The sequence below is a fragment of the Triplophysa dalaica genome, chromosome 2, assembly GCF_015846415.1.
Source record: "Triplophysa dalaica isolate WHDGS20190420 chromosome 2, ASM1584641v1, whole genome shotgun sequence".
NCBI classification, from domain to species: Eukaryota; Metazoa; Chordata; class Actinopteri; order Cypriniformes; family Nemacheilidae; genus Triplophysa; species Triplophysa dalaica.
In genome coordinates, this window is record NC_079543.1 from 23,961,919 (window position 1) to 23,984,857 (window position 22,939).

General features: G+C 36.4%; 1 protein-coding gene and 1 long non-coding RNA gene across 2 annotated transcripts in view; one reads left to right on the forward strand and one right to left on the reverse strand.

The window, feature by feature from the left end:
- The window catches only part of sdk1b (sidekick cell adhesion molecule 1b), a 189,864-nt gene that overhangs the window by 47,277 nt on the left and 119,648 nt on the right, over positions 1-22,939 (forward strand).
- Positions 20,435-22,279, reverse strand: LOC130439096 (uncharacterized). The gene is made up of 3 exons (XR_008909404.1): positions 22,188-22,279; positions 21,520-21,613; positions 20,435-21,185 (listed from the first exon to the last, which is right to left on the reverse strand). It is a non-coding gene; the product is annotated as an uncharacterized LOC130439096 (long non-coding RNA).

Genomic DNA, 22,939 nt, shown 5'->3' on the forward strand with positions numbered 1-22,939 from the left:
TCCAAGAATAAACCTCCAAAAAGTCCCTTTTCCTAATACGTTGTTCCACAATTTGGGAAGAAATAGCAGCCATCCAGGAAAATTAGGTTATGGAACTGGACATGTGCCACTGCTCTGTGTAGTTTTTCCTCTTTAGAAAATGAGGGATCTGAGGGAAAAGTCAAGAGGAACAACACAAAGACTAAAGGCCAACAGTAGTATAACATCAGTGAGATGAACAGTTTTATTTTCCTGCAAACTCAAATGGAATGTAAAAACCGAGAGCTACATTTAAAGACAAAGGCCATGGTTTGACTCTGGAGATGGTGATAAAGGAAGATAATTGATACGGGGGGGGGGGGAAGCCTGTCAGCTCTTAGAGCTGCTGCTATGCCTCAGTCTGTCTCTGCCTCAACTCACTCACATACTTTCCACATTAAAAACACATACTGGAATCACAGAGTTTTGACTCTTTCTGTAATCGTGATTTACCACAATGACCGGCTTCATGTGTAGTGTGTGCGCGAGCTTAATCATTCATCTGATACAGTTTTCTTAAAGGGAGTTAGAGGCTGGCTTACCGAAAGGAAAAATAAAGCATGAGAGGAGTATGGGGATGGACAGATGCCGGATTAGATTCCCTTTTTGAGCTCAGCATTGAACAACTCATTCCATGTGCTGCTCCTTAAAGGGACCATATTCTATAATATTCTATATTTTATTTTTATACAGCATTAATGTTTTTTTAACTAATTTGAATATTTTAATAATATTTTTTCTTGAGGTCTGTGTTCAAGTGTTTGTCAGGGTTTTTTGAAGCACAATTTTTAATTTAGTTTCATGGAAATGTGATGTGGAGTATTTTCCTCACTCTTTCTTTCTTTCTTTCTTTCTTTCTTTCTTTCTCTCTCTCTCTCTCTCTCTCTGTTTTTAATATTGGACCATCAATCAGCAGCAATTGATGTATTGCTTTTACTTTTCCTAGTATTCAGTTTTGCATGTAAGAAAGTTTGATCGCAATTGAAAGTTGTTTAATAAATGACTTCACTCGATGTGTGCGATCGGCGTACAATGACTTTGAGCGAGTTTGTAGAAGCGTGCAATTTGTCGATGTCATAAGTCATAAGAAGAATAGATTTAAAAGCTCTGATGTATTATTGTGAAGTAAATGGATATTTATTTGCATAAAATATTTTTCATGAAAAACTTTTGTTAGGGGCTGGTCTGAGGATGATAGCTCTCCTCTTAATACTGCCAAAGCATTGTGTACATAAGTCGTGTATTTGTTTGTCTATTTGTGTGTGTGTATATATGGCAATATGCTACCTGTTAAAGATTACGAAAGCTTGATGAACTTTACAAGTGTTTATCTGTCAGACCGAGCCGTAATTAATAGTATCAAAGGCTTATATCTCTCAGCTGTTCATTTGAAGCTCTACAAATTTTGGATCTGTTTATATTCACACCACCTTTGAGATCACTCTGGGAATAGTGAAGATTTAGCTCAACATCCACAGGTGCCAACGTGGATCTGTATAGGGTACCCCAAACTTCATGAAACGCCATCTTAACTACCAATGTTGACAGCTTGCATCCCACGAGGGAATCATGTTGAGTCTCAGAAGAAAAACAAGCGGGAACATGTTGCTCGGCGTGGCTCTGTGATATTTCTTTGTTTCGGTGTGTGCGCCAGCTCGTTCCTAACAAAGCAGATGGAGGTAGGTTTGGTATAATGACTCCGGTGGGGTTTGTCCCCTGCTGATGACATTATCGCCGTGGCAGGTGTGGTGACCTCATGGTAGGGGACCTGATTGAACTCGGGGCACGGCCCTTTACCATCTGCCCGTCACAGAACTGAGACTTCCCATGGAAAAACAGCGTCTGCGTTACAGATCAATGCTATGCATGCTATGCAAACTACAGTAGATTCTCTAAAAGTGCAACTAACTGAAAGTTGCGACTTTACTAACTTAAAAGGAACAGTACACCTAAAAATAAAGATTCTCAGTCACAAGAAAACGTTTTGTGTCGAGTGGAAGTCCGTAGGGGCAAGTGAATGATGACAGAATATTTATTTGGGGCTTAACTGTCCCTTTTACTACTAACTTCAAGTGATAGTTCACCCAAAAATGTGTCATCATGTACTCACCCTTCTGTTGTTTCATTCCTGTATGACTTTCTTTCTTCTTCAGAACACAAAATAAGATATTTTGAAGAACGTTGATAAGCAAATAATGGAGGTGCTCATTCACTCTTTTGTATGGACACAAAACCAATGCAAGTGAATGGGTGCCGCCTTTGTTCAGTTACCAACATTCTTCGAAATATCATCTTAATATCTTCATAACAAGAAAATCTAACTGCATTCAAAACACATATTCTTGAATTATTATTTTCACAATTAATAAGATTCATTTGCAGTTTATTCCCTAATTTTAACCTCTCAAATAACCACTTAAATGATGTTGGAAGTGCCAACTACTGTAGTTCCACTCACACTCTTTAACAAATGATGTCAGCCAGGTGACATAATTTATCACAGCCCCCCAAATCTTATATCAAAATATATCTCTTGATGCCATGTCAATGTGTTGACGTTGACAAATTCCAAAGTTGTCCTCACCTTGACAGGTTTTAATCTTTTAATGTCCCGATAAAATCAGTGAGGATGGATCAAAGGGGCAAGCAATCGCAAAGTTACATTTTCGTGGTAACATCATGATCCAGAAATTAACCATGTGTCGACCTGGCCTTGGAAAATGACCTCACGGTCTCTCAATTCTCCTGGAGACTTCGTGCATAGGCTGTGCCGCTCTATAGGGCTAATTGCATTTTAGAAGCATGCCTCATCGATAACACGAGCTCATTAATGCTTTTGATGGATACGCCAGATGGTATCGAGAAACTTTTTAAGGAGGCAGACGTGGGTCAAGTTTAACAACTTGTCTGAGGGTCATTTCAGTTTGTTTAGGTAATTTGTCTGTTTGTTTGCGTTGGTGGGTGGCGGGGTGGCTAGACGGATAGATGGATCAATATAGAGATAGACAGGAGGATAGAGAGAGACCTTGCTTATAGGTTATAGCCAGAATAACACATCTCACAGGTTGCTCTTTCATGACTCAGGAAGCCTAATTTATGATTTATCAGATACAAAATTATAGTGGATACCGTAGCTATGGTAGGGAGAAATGTTTGAGTTCACTTGGAAATTTTGGATTGCAGACTTGCAGGGCTCCTCAAATACAACAAAAGTTGTAATCACGATTATTTTTGCCCAATGTTGAGATCATTTAGCATCATTTCTTATAACTAGATAATTATTAATAAATAAGAAAATAAATAGCTTGTCAATTGAATAGCTAATTATTAATAGATATAAGTATCACTAAATAATAAATGAATAAACTTGTCAACAATAACATTAATACCATAAAAATAGACGGACCTTGACACTGAATGGATACATTAAAATAAACAATATAAAAAAAATAAAAAAAATATCAGAATAGAATTTGACTTTGCTCAAATAAATTTGACAGGTAATCACTTTCAATGTTGGTTCTCTGATTTATGACACAACTGCATCTGTATACAAATTTTTTAACATACAGCATATTATACTAACTTTTATAAACTATTATGCACATCATTTATCTTCTAGCATTTCTATGCAAATGAGTTGATTCCGCCTGGATAAAACACTAGAGAATTGGTCCTGTACGTAAATATTTCATTATAAACAAACCCACAGTTCTAGTTGTATGGTATAGTTGGCAACCCTATTTACACAACATGTACTTGGCATTCAGAAAGAAGCTTCTCCACAGCTGAACGTTACATTCTTTAATAAATAACACAATTATGATGATAAGTCGTGTGCATCCATTATATCAGAGTTAGCTGGTGTTATGAAGGATGCTAATGAACAATCACTGCATATGCTCTTCTGGTGTATGTTTTTGTTTCTTCTGTGAATCCGTAAATTGGTTATTTTGCATCAGGTGGGTGATGTTATTTTATGGGGTCTATGAAGTATTAACATTGAAATGATTTCAAAGATGCTTCAAAGATGATACATTATTGATTGCATTGCAAGGGCTCTGTCATTTGAATCACTTGTAGCATCTCACTCAAAAAATAAAATGACCGTGGTGCAGTATAGCAATGCTATCTGATGGTTATACTGCCATGTAAATCTCAGTGCTTGAAAGGCGGAGACAATGTCCGTTGTTAATGTTTTATGCGTGATGCTTTTTAAGTTTCAGATCTTGGAAAAGAACTACATGTTTGTCAGAGTCACTTGGATTCTTTGTAATAAACGTTGATGCGGTGCAATGTAAGTGCACTCAAAGTGTTCTGTATTATTGAAGATGCGCGGTATATTGCCGTGTATTATCGAGATGTTCTTTTTATGAGCATTTCAAATGGACTGGAGTGTTTGTCCAAGGCCAAGAGAAGATTATGCGCAGGTCACGTGCATTCACTAGGTTTCATTGATTTACACAGTCAAGGACTTGAGTACGCAGCATATATAACACGTTGTGATGTCATAATGTTGTTTTTAAGTGGCTTTTTTATAAAGAAGGTGTGCTGTCAAGCATAAATGCGTGAACAAATTTGTAGCCAGTCACAATGTGTTACCTTGCAAAGTGTGTGGCTGTGCTGTCTGAGAGCAGGGGAATTATGTGTGGTTGTGATCGTCTGGAGGAGACATGAAATATTAATGACACTGATGATTGGCCGTCAGACATGACAGATGGTCAGTAACATGGTGTGCGCAGGTGTGTGTGGCACCTTCCTCAAGTACCTGCTGGAAATGCCACTAAAACTGCCTGTACTGCATCCATAGAAGTGTCATACCGCTAACTCTTAAAGGAACAGTACACCAAAAACAAAAATTCCAAAAAAATATTACTCACTAACTCATGGCATTTCATATCATTTTTGGCAATGAAAATTATGTAATGTGACCAATCACAATGCAACATTTATGAATATGCAAATGAGAGCTACATTGCTCACATAAAGATTTAAATAGCTTTAAAGGAACAGTTTATTCTTTCTTCATTTACTCATCCTCTTGTTCTTCCAGATCTGCATACATTTCTTTGTACTGATGAACACAGAGAAAGATATTTGGAAGAATGCTTGTTACCAAACGGTTCTTTGCCACCATTGACTTAATGACCATTGACTTAATGACCATTGACTCTTTGTTCGTTTGAACACAAAATAAGATATTTCGAAGAATGTAGGAAAGCAAACCGTTTTGATGCACTTATGACTGCCATTGAAATTTTTCCTACTACGGCAGTCAATGGTTGCAAAGAACTGTTTGGTTGCAACCATCTTCCAAATACCTTTCTCTGTGTTCATCGGAACAAAGAAATGTATACAGATTTGGAACATTTTGAGGTTGAGTAAATGAAAAGTTGGGGGAACTTTCAGGTAATAAACTTCAACTGCTCTTTCAACTGCCACTTGAATAGAGTTTTACATAGCAGGGGATAAAATTTCATTAATAATTTGTTCCAAACTTTCTCTAAAGCATAACCAATTAGACCTACTGAGGGCTTATAATCAAATGCTTCAATCTTTGGCGAATCGTAGGAAAAATTAGTTGGACAAAAATAAGCTCAGATTTTATTACATTTGTAAAATAGCTTTAGATGTACACTCACCTAAAGGATTATTAAGAACACCTGTTCAATTTCTCATTAATGCAATTATGGTGGTGGTGTAATGGTGTGGGGGATGTTTTCTTGGCACACTTAAGGCCTCTTAGTGCCAATTGGGCATCGTTTAAATGCCACGGCCTACCTGAGCATTGTTTCTGACCATGTTCATCCCTTTATGACCACAATGTACCCATCCTCTGATGGTTACTTCCAGCAGGATAATGCACCATGTCACAAAGCTTGAATCATTTCAAATTGGTTTCTTGAACGTGTCAATGAGGTCACTGTACTAAAATGGCCCCCACAGTCACCAGATCTCAACCCAATAGAGCATCTTTGGGATGTGGTGGAAAGGGAGCTTCCTGCATCCCACAAATCTCCATCAACTACAAGATGCTATCCTATCACTATGGGCCAACATTTCTAAAGAATGCTTTCAGCATCTTGTTGAATCAATGCCACGTAGAATTAAGGCAGTTCTGAAGGCGAAAGGGGGTCAAACACAGTATTAGTATGGTGTTCCTAATAATCCTTTAGGTGAGTGTATTTCTTTCTCTCTGTTGCTTCTTTAAGGGTCAAATGGTTTTGTTTAATAAAAGATCAAAGAATGCATGTCAAACACACACACATATACACTAGCGTATACGCCTCCAGCTTTAACTTAATGTTTTGATTGAATTAATGTCGGTCTCTCATGAAGGGTCTGATCAATCTGTAGGGTCATTACTGAGGACTGAGAACGGAGAAGTTCACGTCATTTGTTTTGATAATTGTTTGTTGTGATTAGAGTCAGGATGATTATTCAACTCATATGACAGTGAAAATCCATCATTCCTACATGTTTATAGCACAAAATACGGTGCCCTTGATCTTTAACGTTCTTATAAATTTATCTAAATGCCCATATGTACTAAATTTTATGTTCATTGTCTGATCAAGGCATTACTTTGGCAAATTAGCTACTTGAAGACCCCATTAACTGGTAAGAAAGGCATGTCTTTTCTTTTAAAACAGGCAATTGGTTTTAGCTTTAGTCAGGTGGTGAGGGGGAAGGAGACCCAGACAGCATTTTATTGGATACGCCTGTGAGTACATGATGAGTCATCGACTATATTTTGAATGTGTATCTGGTGTAAGTCAAAGCAGAAGTTCACTCCAAAGTTAAAATTCTCTCATTATTTTCTCACCCTCATGCCATTTCATGTTTATGTGACTGCTTTTCCGATCAACACAAATAGTTATTTTGTAATAATATCTTGGCTCTTCATTTAATTGGGTAAAATGTTTGAAATCTCGAAAAGCTCATCCATTCATGATTAAAGTAATCCAAATGATTTGTTAGTTAATGCATTAGCTAACATGACATGACATGAACAATTTCGTTTTTCAGCATTTATTAATCCTTGATAATGTTAGTGAAGGTCAATATAATTTGTCATGTTAGTTCATGATGCGTTACATTAATTTATTGATTTGAAAAATGTATTAGTAAATGCTACAAAAACATGAACTAAGATTAATAAAAGCTGCAGAAGTATTATTCATTATTATTTCATGCTAGCTAATGCATGAACTAATTGCTAACAAATTCAATGTGTTACCCAAAAAGTTTTGTTTAGGAAAACAAAATACAATGTTTTACTAACTTTTTACTATAAATGTTGAATTCCAGTAATATTATGGAGCAAAGAAGAACCAGGAGTATTTAATATTAATTCAATGTGTTAAGGTGAAGTCATATAGGCTACACATTGGAAGACATAAGGTGAAATAATAATTAGATTTACTTTATTTTGGAGTAACTACTCATAAGTTTGTCAACTTACAAATCAACTTCTTGTCAACAAGAAATTGTATATGCGATACACGATAAATTGCTAAAAAAATGCGATAAACAATACGTGATATGATGTGTCAAGTTAAAAAAATGTACTCATATATTATATTATATCAATTATGCAAAATTAACCATTACAACATGCACATTTGCGTTATTTCGATCATTTCGATTTACAGTATTGTGTAGCTATAGTGTGCACTAGCACATAGACGGCCTCAAATCTGATTAACTTAAAACCAGAAAAGTTTTTGGCAGCTGTAATATCATTTGTTATTTAGTTATATTAAAATGAGTATTTAGAGTCTCATACTGACAATATCTGAAAATGTTGTAATACATTTACTTAAGTGTGTATCTATGTGTCCTTTGCATAATTCTGTTGAATAGTACAAGATATGCTGTTGCGGTTGATGAAACCTCCTTTCTCCCTCATCTGACCATTTCTCTCACACACATTGTATATGTCCGAAACGGCTTTCTTATTGACTTACTGCCCAATCTGTCAAAAGTGCATTTTCATGCACAACAGCACACTGGTAACTATGAAAAATCGTCTCATTCTAAAACCCTGACAATGCAAGAAATCTGAATTTGGGGAAAAAAGAGATTTGAAATGATCAGGTTTTCTTTAATTATTTATTGTCAGAACATAAACAGATATAACACATGCATGTATTGAATATCCCGCCAGCACTTCCTAAGGCTGCTTTCACGTGGGCAAATATTTATTGATAAAGCAGTTCTCTATGTAGAAATGTGTGTACATTTGACTTATTACTCCTTCAAATGGTATTGCTACTATCAAGTGCTGAACCACATGCACAGGATTGTGGGATATCATATGCACCCGCCTTATTCGGACGTGCATTGATGTCTTCCTTACCTTCTTAGTCAGCATTTCTTAAGCCTTATAATCACCTCTTTGACAAATAAAACCTGTCTGCTCGCATTGAGATAATGTTCAACATTGTAACAATTAATCCGAGAAACCTGCAGAGACAGACGTAACCATAAATTGTACTAAATAACAAAGTGGTTTCCTAGAATATCACAGTTTAGAGGTTTTTGTCTGACGTAAGTGAAATCATATCAGACGCTATCCTTTATTAATGGATACATCTTTCTGTTGCGAGCACAGAATATAATCTAATAATGTAGTGCTGCGTGTCTGAGGCTCATTCAGATTCATCACGCGCACACACACACACACACGTATGGTTAGCCCCTGCTGTGTCAGTAATCAGCGAGAAGCTCTGGAGCTAATTAAGGAGTCACTGCTGGATCAGTGTGGCCTGAGAGCTCTCTGCTCTATTGCTAATGTCTGACAGCAGCATGTCTCTCTCTCTCTCACTCATGTAGACAGCACTCTTCTTGCGGGGCTTGATAACTACTGTCTTGACTTAGATATGGCTGGAGCGACAGAGCAATTTAAAAAGAGGACGAATTTTAAGTATTTTAAAGGAGTAGTTCACCTTCAAAATGAAAATACACCCTCTTGTCATTTCAAACCTGTATGACTTTCTTTCTTCTGAAGTACACAAAGGAAGATACTTTGAAAAATGTTGGTAACAGAACAGTACAGTCCTCCAATCACTTCTATTGTGACCAATGCAAGTGAATGTGGGGCTGTTAACAACATTCTTCAAACTATCTTCTTTTGTGCTCTGGAGGATAAAGAAAGTCATATGTTTGAAATGACAAGAGGGTTAATAATGACAGAATTTTCATTTTGAAGGTGAACTACTCCTTTAAGGGTATGTTTCCACAAGTCCACTAAATCAAATCCAAAAATAATGGAACATTTTATTTAAAAAATATATATTAAATGCTCAAATGAAGCAGTGTCTGCCCAATGAAATTAGCCACAATAAAGATGTTCAGTATGCATTTTAATCCTGAATGAAATAGTACTACAGTAGTGTAAACAAGGTGATTCAACACTAAATCCTTTAAAACAGTTGAGGAAAAATCACTGCAAAATAACCTTTCTCATACTTTTCTAATGCTGCTTTCAGATCAAACGCGAATAACAGAAAGAGGTTTACGTGAGAAAAATACATAAAAAGTCAATGCTAAGATACGAATAGACGTGAACTCGCACCGGGCGACACGTCTTCTACACAAGTTGAAAAATTTCAACTCGAGCTTTTGCACAAAGCGTTCATTGACACCTACTGTTTGACACTCTCTATCATGCAATATTTTTTGCATCACTCGCGTGAAAATAACTATTCCAGTGAGTAATAAGGAGCGAGGAACGCTCGAAGGTTTCAGGTTCGAGTCTCAATACCAGGAGGGATTGTAGGTAGGGGGAATGAATGACCAGCAAAAATTGTGAACACAGGGTCTTTAAACATTGTTTTGGACAATAGGGGGGCATTGAAGTCAAAATGATTAAAGACCACCGCTTTACAAATACCCGCTTTTTGTGGCAGATTGTTAAACTACTATGGGAATCCGTTGCATTTTTCACACAGTGATTGGCAGGCGTGTTTTAAGGCTATTATTTGCATAAGGTTGAATATTTCAGAATTCAAGGATATCACTGCTTGCTCCACTCTGCTGTCAATCCCACAATCCCCCTGTGACCTGTCGCTCAGTTCTCACACAAAATGAATCAATTAAATTGCCCTTTGTCTGCTCACCTCATCCTCTGATACTCTACAGTGGTCGACTTGTACGTTAAGACTTTATTGGTATACAAAGGGTCCAGAATAAGGTGCTAAACATGCCAATGATGGGCGAACTTTTATTTATTTGTAACGCTGTTGGAAAATGTCATCACTCAATTCTGGATAAAGAGCAGATATTGCAGTCGTTTAACCTGTTTGAAAGGTGTGCACACTGACATGAAAAGCTTAAGGAAAGATTTGGCTTTTAATGGCATTGCTGATCCTGTCCACCGAGGTCAGATGTGTTTTTGCATGTATATTCATTCCACATGAAAGCGTGCGAGCGTGCCCCCTGACGCGAGACTATAGCTCAGTTTCATCTCAGATCTGAGCTCTTGACTGGGTTGTGACTGGGTTACGGAGTGTAGGAGGACGGTAGGGATTAAACGCTTTAAAGATGATGAAAACGCCTTTGAAAATAAAGAATGAAGCTCGGACAAACGCTGAACTGAACTTTAAGGTTGTGGAGTTCAAGTGGATGGGAGCGTTGGAGCGTTCAGTGCGTGCTTGACTCCACGATTCACATATCTGAGAGATGATAATTAAATATTTATTCTCTTGTTGCCATGAAAGCTTTCCACAGCGTGTGTTACCTGTCTGAATATATGTATGGGTTATATTTCCTCGCGTTATTTTTGTTATGGATCAAAAGAACCACCGAACTATGAGTGAAGAATCTCCACAGATTCATCCAGGTATTGTTCACCTACTGTATCATAAATAGTAAGATTATGGATGCTGTTACACATGTGATGTACCGTGTGGAAGGGAAGTGTGAGTATTTGGACACGGGACTGGTTTGTACTAATCAATCACAATCCACTGATGTCGGTTCAGTGAAAGACGCTTCAATCAACAGCTGAAGGAAATTGTTGCACGGCAACAGCTGCTAAGTGCTCTGAATGTCAATGCCATTAAAAAACATCAAATTACATTTTGACAACGTCCTGATGATGAATGGAATTAAACGCTGGCCAAGTTTCAGACCCAGAAGGAGAATTAAACGCAGCGTTCAAGTTTGCAGCATTCAGAAGCTCTGTGGTTTCGCCAGATTTTGAGGGATAAACCACACTGATGCTCTTCAACGCGTTTTAAAGTTTCTTTTTGTTTGATGAGATGGCAGTAATTACATGTGTGTGATGTTTGGGGTGGAACAGAAAGGTTTGTTGGTAAAGGTGTGTGTTGTAAAGGTACATACAGTATGTGTGTGTGTTTAATATAATGAACACAGGCACTCCTCCAGGCCTGAGCTTTGATTGATTAGTTTGGCTTGGCGTGTTTATTTTCTATTTCTAATCCGGTAGCCATTCATTAGGCCTGTCAGTAAAACCTTTAAATAAAACTCGCTTTCTCTACTTCCCTTCCTGCCCTCCTCTATAACTCCCCCCTCCTTCCTTACCTCTCTCTCTCTTTTTTGCATTCTCTCGGTTCGGTTTTGCCTTGATTTAGCTTATGGATCTTGCATGCTAATGTGCTTTATTCATGTTAAATATACGTGATGGATGGATGGATTAATAGATAGATAAATGCATAGATAGAAAGATACATGCATTTATACAGTAGATAACTATAGATGGATGGATAGATAGATAGATAGATAGATAGATAGATAGATAGACAACTATAGATGGATGGATAGATAGATCGATAGATAGATAGACAACTATAGATAGATGGAAAGACAGACAGCTATAAATGGTTGGATAGGCAACGATGGATGAATGGATATATATTGATTGAAAGATACATGCATGGATGGATAAAAATAGATGGATGGATGGATAGATAGATAGACAACTATAGATGCATGGATTGATATACAACTATGGATGGATGGATGGATGGATGGATGGACAACAAAAGATGGATGGATATATAGATAGATAGATAGATAGATAGATAGACAATTATGGATGGATTGATAGATAACTATAGATGCTTAGATCGATAGAAAACTATGGATAGAATAATCGACAACTATAGATGGATGGATAGATAGACAACGATGGATGCTTGAATAAATAGACGACTGTGGATGGATGGATGGATGGATAACAATGGATGGATGGATTGATAGACAACTATGGATGGATGGATGGATGGACAACTATAGATGGATGGACAGATAGACAACTATAGATGCATGAATAAATAGACAACTGTGGATCGATGGATAGAAGGACAACTGTGGATGGATGGATAACAATGGATGGATGGATGGATGGACAACTATAGATGCATGAATAAATAGACAACTGTGGATCGATGGATAAATAGACAACTTTGGATGCATGTATAGATGGACAATTGTGGATGGATGGATAACTATAGTTGGATTTATCTTTAGACAGACAACTGTAGATGGAGGGAAAGATAGACAACTATAGATGCATGGATTGATAGACAACTATCGATGGATGGATAGATACATAGACAATTATGGATTGATTGATAGATTGAAAGATAGAAAGAACTATGAATTTATAGATCGATAGTCAACTATGGATGGATGGATCGACAAGTTTAGATGGATGGATAGATAGACAACTATGGATGCATGGATCAATAACCACTATGGATGGATGGATGGATAGACAACTATAGATGCATGAATAAATAGACAACTGTGGATCGATGGATAAATAGACAACTTTGGATGCATGGATAGATGGACAACTGTGGATGAATGGATGGATAACTATAAATGCATTTATCTATAGATAGACAACTATGGATGCAAAGATAGATGGAGAACTATAGATGGATGGATAGATAGATAGTCTAGATAACTATGGATAGATAGATAGTTGCATAGAAAGAAAGCGGTAGATGCATAGTTTAACTTTAGATGTACAGATAGAGGCATACTGTAGATAGATATCTATAGATGTAGATACATCGTTTAACTGTAAGTTTATCTGAAATGTGTGAGTATATTTAGTAGCAGATGTCAGTGTGACAACTTCCCCCATATAGAGAAACAGAATGTTCGTGTCGGTGGGTGTTCAATGAACTGTATCTCTCTTTCTGGGCAGCAACAGTGAAATCGTTCAATAGGTTTTTTGTAACATTTCAGTAGAAATTGACTTTCAAAATACAAAACAAGCCTTTCAAGAAAGAAAACTATAAAATAAGTCTTGTTTTACACACACTCCTGCATTATACAGGTATTTACGTGCTTACACACACGTCACAAGTACATTTTAGTTTGACATGTAATAAATAGATAAAAATGACAGTTTTTTTGTCATTTGACATTGTGTTGTCTGACAGATCTCTAGAGTATTTAATTTAGAAGCAAGACAGTACCGATTTCATTGGTTTGCATCTGTTTTCGCGCGCGTGGGTTTGTGTGTGACGGTGAGTGATGGTCTTTGATTCAGAAAGGCCCCAGATGTTCATCCGTCCAGAGTCTGCCAGTCACAATCCAGCTCTGACAGGACACGACAGAGCTGTCATTCCTGAACGCCTGCCAGTCAAGCCAAAGTCGTATGCATTCTGGGAGCGTGCGCATGTGCGTGTGTGGTGGGGGTGTATCTGTCACAATATGTTTTGCCAAAGGCTTGATGAGGAGAATGATAACTCAGAGGTTTACTTCACCATGTGTGTGTGTGCGTGCATATGTTTGAACTGTCTGTCAGTGTACGTTTCTTGAGGATTGTTACGGGTACTCAGGTGTCCAAGAGTGTGACTGGAGGGACTGTAAATGAGATGGGTTGACCTTGAGCAGAAATCACATCTTTATCACATCTCATCACATTCGGAGTGGAATGGAATGGGCAGCTAATATATGATACCTGTACGCTGTGTATAAAGTATGGCTTGGAAGTTGGATTCTTTCGTGAGGAGAACAATTGACAACAACGTAAACAAACATAATGTGGTCCAAACTTAACTTCTGATAGATCTCTGCAAATAATCAATAACTGTTGAGTTGTTTTTGTATAATTGAAAACAATTGAATAAAATTAAAATTAAAATAAATTGTGATAATATAACGAACACAGACCAGAAGTTAACTCAGGTTAGCATGTGCGTCTGATGAAACTTTCTATGGAAACAGTTTTGATGGTGCATGCTTAAATATCTGAATGTCAGTAGTTCGTAGACAAAAACATAACTTTGCAAACATAAACATTTTTTTATACAATTTCTTTTTTTTTAATAATATTTAAATAGATGACTTTGACCTAATAATGTAGAAAGAACAGACAATAAGAGATGACTTCTGTTATTTCTTCAAATTTAGCTACAATATGGAAGCAGTTCGTGTGTAAGATACAACCTCAATTTGTGAAATTGAAACCCCAAAAATTCATTAATTTCTTATATGATCAAACATTTAACTTCGAATACCATTGGTTCTGGTTTGTTGCGTTAGAAAATATCATATGAAAACTAGTCGAGACACACAAAAACAATAAGATTCAACGTTTTGAAATGATGAGTCATATATATCCATGATTTCATGAGGTTGAGAAAATGACGGAAGTTGTTTTTGGGTGAAATATGATTTTGGTAAACATAATATCAAGATCCTTCTTTATTTTTACAAAATAAAAAAATGGACTTTAATGAAAACGTAATGACTTTTATCTATTTATGGCAATAGCTGATTATATTCGATTTCATGAAGAAACGTTAACAATGATATATGTCAAGATGCTCTTGAGGGTGAACTTGACCTTCAGCCGTCATGTCCTAATAAAAAATGATCTTCCAAATTGGCTGCCGGTCATGTTTCAGGAGGTGGAGATGGATCATTTTTTGTGACCGTCCAAAATCCACTGTTATGTCATGCCTGCTTTATCCAATTCAATTACTTCCATATAGATCAAATTCAAATAAATGGTGTACTTTTTTCTCATTGGTTATTTAGTTTCACTCTGAAATACTTCACCTGCAAGAATTATGAACGCATGTTAGCTCTATTCAAAAGAAAACCTGTAATCCCAAATCGGATCACATAACACTGCTCGGATTTTGTAACGCAAAATTTGATTTGAATGAAAATTCTTAATATGGTACGTAGATACCTAGCAATGAAACTTTACAACTTTTGTGATGTTTCTCTGTGCAATATCTGTGCCGGTTTTTAAGACGACACAGCTAAACTCTGATAATACATATCAATATAGTCACATCCATGCCACATTACATTTAAATGCCTGCAGGAAACAAACTAAAACGTATTTCATGCATCTTGCACAATCCGGGTCAATAAGGGAAGACTCTTTTCAACGTCTCTGCGCCTCAAAAGGCTACTTTTTCTTCATTTGCTTCATCCCAGTTTCTTATTTTTGATACAGATTTGCTATTTCAAAGCAACACATTTCATCATGCGTCGTTTTATGCTTGGGCAGTTTTTGGAAGCCAAAAACTCATTCCCGACACATCAAAACTCCTTCTGTTTTTGTCCATTAGGTATTCATGAGATGCCGAACGTGAGCACGTAACGCGCTTAGACGCCGGCCGTACACATACACCGCATCCTTGAGCTCAACATCACAGACTGTGTTGACATGTAAGCGTGATATAAGTGATAATGAGTCGGTCATGGGTGGATGGGTGTGTGAGGGGGGTCATAATAAGTGGAGAAATATAGAATAAAAATGAGAAGCCAAAGAATGATGGAGCACCTCATCAAAGCCACTGGAAATGACAGGGAGGCAAAAAGCGAGGTGAGAGAAAGAAAAATAGTGGTGGAAAGAAGGAGTGCTGATGAAATGATATTGGTTTACCTGTATGTGTGTGTGCGTGTATGTGTGTGCGTTTAAGGCCTTATAAGAATGCCGCCTGTGACTCGGAATACAAATGAATTGCAGAATAAAATGAACCACGAATGAGAGAACCCCCAACTCGTCGGAGACGTCAGAGTTTTCTTGTCTCTGCCATGGGTTAACACCACCCTATTTATGCCAGATGGAGCTTAAGGAATGAACTGTATCATCTTTGACCTTGGAGTGGGGAACGTTTGGCTCCAGGATTTGAAAAGATTTAAATACACGTATGCATGTTTTTTATATTTCATAATTGTATCAATGTGAGATCATCTTGCGTTTCAATGCAACAAGAGAATCTGACCTTAAGCAAAGCAGTTAACATGCTTAAACGTCACAGATTCGGTTGCATTAAAGTGATCTTCGCTGTATTTAAAGAGACAGTTCACCCAAAAAAATGAAATAATGTCATCAATTACTCTGAATTCTGAATCCATATGTATTTCTTTGTTCTGATGAGCACAGAGAAAGATATTTGGAAGAATGTAACTAAACAGTTCTTGGCCACCATTGACTACCATAGTAGGGAAATTTAAATGGCAGTTAATGGTGCCCCAGAACTGCTTTCCTACATTCTTCACAATATCTTCTTTCGTGTCCAACAGATCAATAAAACTTACAAAGGAATGTTTTCTACGTTGTAGCTATCTGAAAATTCAGAAAAGTTCGACCAGCGCACTTTTTGCACGTTTGGATCTTACCATTACGGTAATTGCTGCATGCTGTGAACGCACCTTTATCTTCAAAGTTTTTATCTTTTAATTACCAGTTAAATATCACAAAGTTTAGCTTTATTGAGCTGAATTTTCAGACAGAGATGTATCTGTGTCGTAGTCACCTTGAGAGTGCAGTTAAAAAAACTCTGTTCCGTCTGTACTGGGAAAATGCTTTTCTTCCTGCGGTGGGGATATAATTGTACTTTTTGCATATGCAGATACACACACAAACGCAAATTCTGCAAAGCCAATCTGACAACACTGGAAGTCATGCTTTGCCCACAGTCCTCCAGGGGAAGTTGTCAAATATTAAAGTGTCTACCTTTAATGAGATCACGTACTACGGTGTGTCCCGTGGGAGAGCCACTGCTTCGGCACCGGTGCGTATACGCCAGCTCGCGTACACGTTTGGTTCTAGTCGAGACTAATCTTTTTTAAAATTACAGATCAAGCACTTGAAATCCAGCTTTTCTTGACTTAATCCAGGCAGCTGTGTCCCACCCCTGGAGTTTATCTCTCTGGAATTCTGCTCTTCCATGTCATTGAGGGGCTTTTTTCTTCATGTTTCCCTCTGTAGGTAAAAGGAAAAGTAATGAAAAAGAGAAAAAGCATTTTCTTAAAAAAGGGGGTAGAAATTGAAGGTATTATAGCACTGCATTATGCTTTGAAATTATCACATGAGAAACCCATTCTGACTCGGTATATATGGCCCAATTAAATTCCATGTCATTCCTTTTTTTTTCTGGATTCCACGTTTTCCTTTTTTTTATATATATATTTGCCCACATGAAAATATACTTTGGTAAACTATACCATTCTCTTAAAAACTATATAAACCTACAGTGGATACTTTGAACCACACAAGCAAAAACATCATTAAAATAGGGTTCAATGTACTTAAATTTGTTAATACACAAGTACGTTCAAATTTTTTTCTCTTAAGTACTATTTTTTTACAAAACTGCCTTTTTCGCATCCGTAGCAAGAGTAGTTTTGACAATTCAGTGACACCGTACAAACAAGCGCCAAATATGAACACATTCGAAAATGTCGGGCTGTTCGTTTAAAGACCTTAATTCTCAAGCCAACACTTATCCACAGGAACTTTTTCAGGATGCTTATCACATGAACAGTCCCTCAGGAGTTACCTGTGTCTTGTAATAAATTGGCTTGCACAGGGTGACTGTGGTCATAAGTCACGAAGAGTTTAGGGAGGGCAATTTTTCACTTCCTGTTAACGTGGCGAATTACGGGATGCTTACTTAAACAATAGTGCTCAAGCAAAATGAAGATTATTTCAACATTTACATACCTTCATTTCCTTCCTGTATGACTTTCTCTCTTCTGCAGAACACAAAACAAAATGATTCGAAGAACGCCCGTAACCATAGAACGTCCCAAATTGACTTCCATTGTATGGACACAAAACCAAAATATCTCAAAATATCTTCTTTTGGTTAAAGAAAGAGTTATATACATGTTTTTAATGACATGAGGTTGATTAAATAAAAAACTGAATATGATTTTTGACCGGCATAGTGATTATGGAAGTTAATGGCACGCTATCAGAAAAATCCTAAAAACACCAAAGAGACTTTTTTTCTGTGTAATAATGAGTACTTCCCATGTGTACACTTCTCTTTTATCTCTGCTTTAATAATTCTGAGGGTTGTTATTGCATTGAAAACACAGACTAATGTAAGGCGATGATGTTTTTCTCTTGAATATTGAACAAGTAATTAAAAGTAGATTTAACAAGCAGATATTTAATCACTGTCAATCACTTTTCATGTTTTGGCTGATTTGTCTATAATTGGTGCCAGCGTGTTTTAACAGCAGAAGAGTCTTATTACATGCACTTTTAAAAAGATTTTTAGTCATTTTTTTCTTATGAATAACAATCATAATTTTAATATATTTTACACTCACAGCCTCTCTGAGATATCTGAGAAATATCTGAGATGTATAAGACTGTTCACCCCAAAATAAAAATTCATAAAAACATAATTTACTCACCCTCGAGTTGTTCCAAACCCACCGGTTCTTGGCCACCATCGACTACCATAGTAGGGAAAATTACAATGGTAGTCAAAAGTGCCCCACAATTTTATGCTTACCTACATTCTTCAAAATATCTCCTTTTGCGTTCAACAGAACAAAGAAATTGACAAAGCAATTTTTCCTACTATGGCAGTCAATGGTGGCCAAGAACTGTTTGGTTGCAACCATTTTTCAAATATCTTTCTTAAGGGTGAGTAAATGATGACAGAATTTTATTTTTTGGCTGAACTATTCCTTCTTCATTTAAACTCATTAATATCTTGGAGAAATAACAGAGACATTAAGGAGATTTATTGTTTCGTTCTTATGGGAGGCTAGAATGAAGTCACGTTTCGTACATTCCCTATTTTTGCTTGTCTTTTGCTATTTATGGTGTCAACCAAATGAAAAAGAGGTATAGAGAAAAGAAGCCAAAAGTCTATAAAGTTAACACCTCAGATAAAATGTCCTCTCAGACTTCATTGTGTTACTTGTTGGCAGACTTGCGGTTTGATGCTATCATTGATTTTTCTGATAAGTAATACGCCTTTCACTGTTGACCTGGTGTGGTGTTTCTATTCTAGCCACAAAAAGAGATCACTGTATTTCATATTTCAACAGTAGATAAACCTTTTTTAGCTACAAGCTTCTTGCTTTGCTTCATCTGTAATAAACTGTATTAGCATTTGACTTCTATAGAGCACCAGAAAACTGTTAAAAATCTCTTCCAACATTAGTTTATTATAAAATAATATGCCCTCCACTGTCATTCCAAACATAAGATTCCAGTCGTCAGGCTGAATTGGGAGCGAACGACGTTTGATCTGAATCTGCCTAAATTATGAATGAAAGTAGATCCGTCTGTCCATCATATTCAGACATGACAACCGCACCAAGGTTACACCGGTAAGACCCATGAAAGAATCCGCGAGAAAACAAGCCAGTCGGTCTTTGGCGTGCTCTTGAGAAAAGGTTAAAAGAGAGAACTTTTAATAAAATCCTCCTCTTCTTGATCGTGGAAAGCTTTGCTTGAGGTCTACCGACTACTGGGGGAATATTAGATGGCTGGAGTCTTAATGGAGCGTGTCACAACTTCTCTTTTGGTGTGTGATAACTCTTTTGGATGTGGCCCATCTCTTTTTTACTTGAAAGAGCGTTTCTGAGATGTTTGTCCTTGTGAAACAGCAGGACTGTCAGAACAACTTCCTTGCTTTGGAGAGTACATGTCTGTGTACGTTAGACATTCGGTATCTGAAGCTTTTTTTACTTATTTTGTTGCAGAAACATGTAGGCGAGAACGCTTGTGATGTGTAACTGCTGCGCCCGGCAAACGTTCACGCATGTCTTTGGCGTACGTTTTTTCTCCTGAGAAAATCACTCTCAATCTCACACTTGTCTTCTGAAGAGATTTAGAAGATTCTGTAATAATTTTGTTTATATGTAAGCAACAAAATATTCCTCTGGGACCGCACGGGCTGTAAATAAAACAGTAGCGAGGAGGAAAAGGCGAGCGAATGAAATCCCAGTGGGCAATTGATGTTAAATAGACATCAAATTGACGTCAAACATCGGCATCAAAGAATTGGTCAAAAATGCAAATCAAATCGATGTCAAAATTTGACATCAAATTGACATCAAGTTTTGACGTTAATTTGATTAGCAATTTCTTTTACATTTTTTAACAAATTGATGTCCTATTCTAGACCAATAAATAATGAAACAACAGTACTTAATGTAAGACATGTTTTATTAAATACAATCAGCTACAATTCCAGAAATTTAAAATGTTCTTAAACCACTAATAAATATAAAATCCTCCTTGAATTACTTTTTAATTAAATATTAACATTTAAATTGATATATAAATATTAAGTGATCTGGAAAAAGCCATCACATGACAAAATTGTACATATTACAGGTTTTGATATCATATGAAAGCTCTCAAGCCCTTTCCATTTGTTAAAAACATTTACATTTACGTGTAGTTATTTAGCAGACGCTTTTATCCAAAGCGACTTACAGTGCACTTATTACAGGGACAATCCCCCTGGAGCAACGGGGAGTAAAGTGTCTTGCTCAAGGACACACTGGTGGTGGCTACTAGGATAGAACCAGCAACCTTTTGATTTACCAGTTCAGTGGTTTAACCCACTAGACCACCCACTCCATAAAAACAATTTGTAAATTAAATAAAAACAGTTTTGGAAAGGGCTTAATAGCTTTCATATGATACTAAAACCAGTATTTTTTATTTCACCATGTGATGGGTTTTCCCAGATCATATCCCAAATGAACAAAAATAATTTTGATAAACAATTGGCTTAAGGCCTACTTATTCAGAATCTGAACACACATCAATCGCCGATTTCCCCTTTTGTCGTCCCATACCCCCACATCTATCGGGAGCAGACCGGAGATTTTTTAGCTGTATTTTTTTATTTCAGCCTCTGATAATGAAGGTTTGGACTGCTGTAGTGCACCTAAATGAAGATGAAACCACAATTAGCACACCTTTTAAGACATTAAAATATACCTAACATTTTTCAGCAACCATCACTTGTACATAGAAGTTAATGCAAGTTGCTGCTCTTAAATGTTTATTAACACTAAGATGTTCCCAGGTTTAAATAAGTATCTGTTAAATTTAGAAATGTGCACTACTTGCAAATATTTAAGAGTTGTTAAATGTTTTAAATGTGTCAGTTTACTAAGATAAGATTGTAATTTAAGCATTACATGTTTAATTTACTTAAAATGTAGCATATGTTGATAGACACTACATCCTCTAATCATACAAGAAAAGTAATGTAGTACCTATTATAACACGACATAGCCGTGTTTTCCAAAGGCCTTCTTCATTCCTGAGCCATCCATATTCATTGTTGACATCAATTTGTTTGTAAGAATTCTGAAAAAAAAGACAACCATATCAGTATTCAATGATTGTTAAGATTGTTGAACAATACAACTAAGTGACCAGAACAGCTGAGAAGTTTTCCTTTGAGCACAGTAACACAAATTGTCATTGAACCAGCTTTTGGTACCTTTAGTAGTGTGGGCTGGTCCTGCTTGACACAGTGGACCGGTCCTGCTTGACACAGTGGACCTTCTACCAGGACATTTTAGAACACTTCATCAGTGTGTATCAAATTATGAATTATAATTATGGGTATGTTTCGCTTTGTCGCATAGCATCGGTAAAGAGATTCAAATGAGGGCATTTTTATTTTATCCGAATATTAATTGCAAAACTAACATTACTCACTGACATTTCTAAATCGTTAACTCAACGTTACACGCTTAATGGATCGCACATTAACATTACCTCAGAAATCTTCACGGTACTTCTGGCGGGATATTTCAACTCACCAGATTCTAATATATCGCCAAGTCATATATTTCATCAAAACACAATCTTCTAGGTTTTCAAAGTTACCCAATATATATCGTATTTTTTATTTCATGAGATGTTTATTACTCACCTGATAAAAAGCGACAACCTTCTCCAATGCTTCGACCGCATAGCAAACACTGGCCTCTACGCAAGACGTGATGACGTACGTTTCAACGGTCAACGTATTAAATCCTCCAAATATTTTTATAAATTTTATATTTTTACGTGTATGTATAAAATAATATGTTATACTACATTTGCATCAAATTTCACACAAAAAATAAATTAATTGTTGTAGTCCATTCACTAACTTCAGCTGCTGAGAAACCCGGAAATGTGAAATAGGCCATGGCGCCGTCTACAGGTGGTATTAAGAAATACATAAGACAGATAATAAATGGGCATTAAAACTACAGAGAATGAATGGGCATTGTAGGCCCAACATTTTTCATAATAAAATTAATGATTAATTAATGATTATTAATAAAAATTAAGGAAAAATAAAAATGTATAAAAAATAATAAAAAAGTTATAAGAGTTTTTTGACTAAAATGAACATGAAGTTGTAATACTGTAAAAATGGTACATACATTATAAGGTATTACAATTTTATGAGTATTTTCAATTACAGCAATGTTTTTCTAATTTTACAGTAATATAATATCACTATAAATAACAAAAATAAGGATACATAATACTTTATGTGGGGTTACAGCAAAAATGCTGCTTTTGTTTTTAATATTTTAAATTGTAATTACATCTGAATGTATTATTGGCAAATCAGTATATTTTCTTGTAAAATTTAACAATCACTGTTTCCTTTTATTTCAGCATGAGTAT